The 4,374-nt window shown below is 40.8% G+C and overlaps 1 pseudogene; it reads left to right on the forward strand.

Annotated features, from left to right (window-relative positions):
• Nucleotides 1-3,057: 3,057 nt before the first annotated feature.
• On the forward strand, nucleotides 3,058-3,768 carry LOC132015139 (small ribosomal subunit protein eS6-like; annotated as a pseudogene).
• The last annotated feature ends 606 nt before the right edge of the window (nucleotides 3,769-4,374 follow it).

Below are 4,374 nucleotides of genomic sequence, written 5' to 3' on the forward strand. Positions count from 1 at the left end.
GGAGCACTGGGAGATATTCCCAACTGCACGTCCATACCCATGTGTTGCTCATCTGTTTTCCAGTTTGCAATTTGCCTTTTGTTCTTGTTCTCACGTAGGTCTTAAAATTTTGTCTAGTTGGGTTTAGAGGTCTGTCATATTTTCCCTTTTTAGTTCTTTTGTTTGTACTGATACTTGGAAAGCCATTTTCCTACTTGAGATCTGTTAAATGTTGACCATATTTTCTTGTGATGTTTCTAATGCTGCTTATATTTAAGTGATTTCAATCCCAGTTTCTTTGCTGTAATCTCATATGCAGATTTTATTTTAGACTTTATCTATGTCTCATCTCCAAGCTTCATTTTTTCCATTTGCATAAAGTTTCATTTACTTGTTAATAGTACTTAGTCAAATGACTCTACATTGCTTTGGGACAACCTTGTGTGCCAGTGCTGCCTCCCAATCTTGAATTATTTGATTTGACTTATTTCTCATTTACCTAGAGTGCATTTTAGAAATTACTCTTGACAAATTCAAGCTCTGTATCCCTAGATGGCCACATATTGCAACACTTAATTGAGGTTAAAATATCTTGCTCCCATCATTTCCCACCAAACCTGTAACCATCTATGTGTTATCTTTGGCAGTTGTGGTGTGGAAGCACCTAGGACTCTCTATATGTCTCTCTCTCTCCATCTATCTATCTGTCTATCTACTCGTAGCTTTTCCCCTGCTTCAGTGCCTGTAATTATTTAAAAACGTTGAATTTCAAAGTGCCAGAATACCTATAGAAATGCATTTGTTTCCCTTTCCCATTATTTTAAATTAACAATCTGTTACCTTTTTAAAACTCCATAGGTTACATTCAGCTCAGGAATGTTATCTTCAGTTCATCCATCCATCCAATCATCTATGTGTCCATCACTCCATCCATCTGTCCTTCCATCCACAATTAATCCAATAATATTACTGTGTACTTATTACATTCTAGGTGTTGGAGGTATCATACAGCAGGATTTCTCAACCTCAGGATTATGAACATTTTTGACTGGATAATTCTTCATTGTGAAGGAGGAGGCTCTCCTGTGAATTGTAGAATGTTTGCCAGCATTTCCCCACCAAGAAGTACTGGTAGCAACCCTCCTTCCTCCCAGTTGTGTCAACCAAATTGTTGCTACACATCACCTATGTTGCTCTGGGGGAAAAGTTGTTCCTGATTCCAAACCACTACACTAGGGAGTAAAATAGATCATATGCCTGCCCAAGTGAGGTACCTGAAGAGACATAAGATAAAAAAAATACATTAGTACATTGTGTGTTCTCTGAAAGCAATGCTGTGGAGACAAGGAAAGCAGAGAAGGTGGGATGGGGGGCCCCTGGGAAACAAGCAGATGTGCACATGCAGGGACTGTGAGTCTGAGCGGGCCAGGAGGAGGTGAGGCAGTGGGTCAGCTTGAGTGTCTTGGCACAAACAGGGTCCCCCAGGAGAGAGGGTGCTTGTGCAACTGCAGAAATGGAAGTGCTCTTACATCCAGGCCCAGTGCGTGAGAGAGGGAGACAAGCCAGACAGGAATAGAACTGCTCAATGTGTGGCCTGAGGGCTGAGCCAGGGCTTTGGATCAAGGAAGTGACACTCTTATTTCTTTCATTATTATTTATTTACTTATTTATTTTTCTTTTTCTCTACATTTTGGCTCTCTATTGAGGATGGCTTTCTGGCTCTGTTTATTTCTGTTCATTTTATATGTTTATATGTTTATTTTAATGCATTAACTTTTTTGGAACTTTTTCCTAGATTTTGAGATATTTTTTTACACTTGAATTCTGTTTTCTTAATTCAGCTTCTGAGTATCCCATCACATATTCCTTGCCCCTGCTGCAATTTTAAATTCAGCAATGATAACTTTTTGTTTCCACTTGATGGTTGACTTTGGATTGCCCCATCTTCCTGACCGTCCTTGATTGTGTCATGCATACCACAGGCCATTGAATGATGTGGGAGATGTGATTCAGGGTTTGTCACATTTCCTCATTTCTCTCAAAGAAAATCTACAATGGTCTCTGTGTCCATTGCCCCTTATTTTTTAGCTGGTGCTTTTTTAAATGTATATTTCTAAAGAAGAGCCTCTGTGAATTTCAGACAAGGACTCAGATGGAATCTGTCCAGATTATCATTTGATTAGGAAAAATAAAAATTTGCTGTAAATTTAATTTCAGCTCAGAATCTTTATTTCTGTGAATTTCCTCTGTGTCCTGGGTATGGTTCCACAGCTAGGTAGGGACAGAATCATCAGGATGACATGTGGGTCCCCATGGTGCCATCCAGGCTGAGAGTTCTCTGAGCTGTTCATGAGTCCACATGTGCTCTCAGAACCCCCACTTCTAGTTCTGATCTCTCTTAAACAGGGGGATAATTTGGCTTCTGCCACATATCCTTTGTTTCCTTCCCAGGAAGCTGTTTTCTTCTTTCTTTGCTTTTTCCCCATCTGCATCATATGCAGCAGAAATGTCTTATTTCCTCACAGAGCCTGTCTCACTTCCCTAGTTCCAGCATCCATGAGGGTTTTCCTGTGTTTATTACTCTGTTATCTCGATAGTTATCTGTCAGAGTGGAATCAGAGTGGTGCCTACTCTGCTATCTCAGTGGAAGGTTCTTTATCATAATCCGTCATTTCTTTCAGCATGTATAACTTTCTACATGGAAACAGTGGAACACTATCTAGGGGTTCGAGTGGGAATCGCTGTACACAGTGGAAATGTAGAGGAACAATCACTTGGCAGAGTGGTCGTTAAGCTGCAAACCTCAAAAGAAATGCTTGCCCAGTAAACAGCTCTGGGAGTGAGGATCCAGCAAGAAGCTGTGAGAACTCCTGTTTGCTCAGGCCCTGGAAGGACCTTTGCACACTGCAGGCTGTTAGGCTGGTAGTGTCTGGGTGTGGATAGCAGTTCAAATCTCCAGTCCACCTTATTTTCCGTTATTTTGCTATTTCAAATGTGTCCTATATGTGGGGTTTTCTCTGTAAAATGAAAATAGGTGCTCTTTTTCATGGCACCTTGGAGGTGGTAATTTGCTTTAGGATGAAGCTGAACGTCTCTTTCCCAGCTACTGGCTGCCAGAAACTTATTGTAGTGGATGATGAATGCAAACTTAGTACCTTTTATGAGAAGGTTATGCCATGGAACTTGTTGCTGATACTATGGGTGAATAATGGAAGGATTAAATGGTCTGAATCAGTGGTGGCAATGACAAACATGGCTTCCCCATGGGACAGGGTGTCTTGACCCATTTCTGCTATAGACCAAGAAGGACTGGAGAGAGAAAGCACAAATCTCTTTGGGGTTCCATTGTGGAGGCCAATTTCAGTGTTATCAACTTGGTCAGGTAAAGAAAGGGAAGAAGGGTATTTCTGGATTCGCTGATACTACTGTGCTTGTTGCCTGGGACCCAAAAAGCTAGAAGAATCTACAAACTTTTCTATCTCTCTAAAAAAGATGACATCTACCATTATGATGTGAGAAAGTCCCTAAGCAAAGAAGGCAAGAAACCTAGAACCAAATTGTCCAATGTTCAGCTTCTTGTTACTCCATTTGTCCTCTCAGAGAAGTGTCGGTATATTGCTCTGAATAAACAGAGTACTAAGACAAATAAGGAAGAGACTGCATAATATGTTAAACTTTTGGTCAAGAGAATGAAGGAGGCCAAAGAAAAATGCCAGGAGCAGATCACTGAGATGGAAAATGACCTCTCTGAGAGTTTCTACCTCTAAGCCTGATTCCAGTCAAAAATAGGATTTTCTAAGAGTGACAAATAAATAAGATCAGACATCGCAGAAGAAAGAAAGAAAGGGAGAAAGAAAGAAAGAAAGAAAGAAGGAAAAAGAAAGGAAGGACGAGATAAAGACAAGTTTGGGGTATCTGTGTGGCTTAGTTGGCTGACTGGCACTTGATTTCAGTTTAGTTCATAACCTGAGGGTGGTGAGGTTGAGTCCTGTGTTGGGCTCTGGGCTCAGCGAGGAGTCTGCTTGTCCCTCTTCCTCTGCCCTTCCACTTGCTCTCTCTCTCTCTCAAATAAATAAATAAATAAATAAAATCTTAAAGAAAACATTTATTGTTTTACTTATGATTATAAATACAATTTAAGAGCATTAAATATTATAAGAAAGTTAAAACAATCTCCACTGGAGATTGACATTTTTTTTAAAGATTTTATTATTTATTTGACAGAGAGAGATCACAAGTAGGCAGAGAGGCAGGCAGAGAGAGAGAGAGAGAGAGAGGAGGAAGCAGGCTCCCTGCTGAGCAGAGAGCCCGATGCGGGACTCGATCCCAGGACCCTGAGATCATGACCTGAGCTGAAGGCAGCGGCTTAACCCACTGAGCCACCCAGGCACCCTT

The sequence above is a fragment of the Mustela nigripes genome, chromosome 4 (genome assembly GCF_022355385.1).
Source record: "Mustela nigripes isolate SB6536 chromosome 4, MUSNIG.SB6536, whole genome shotgun sequence".
Taxonomy (NCBI): Eukaryota; Metazoa; Chordata; class Mammalia; order Carnivora; family Mustelidae; genus Mustela; species Mustela nigripes.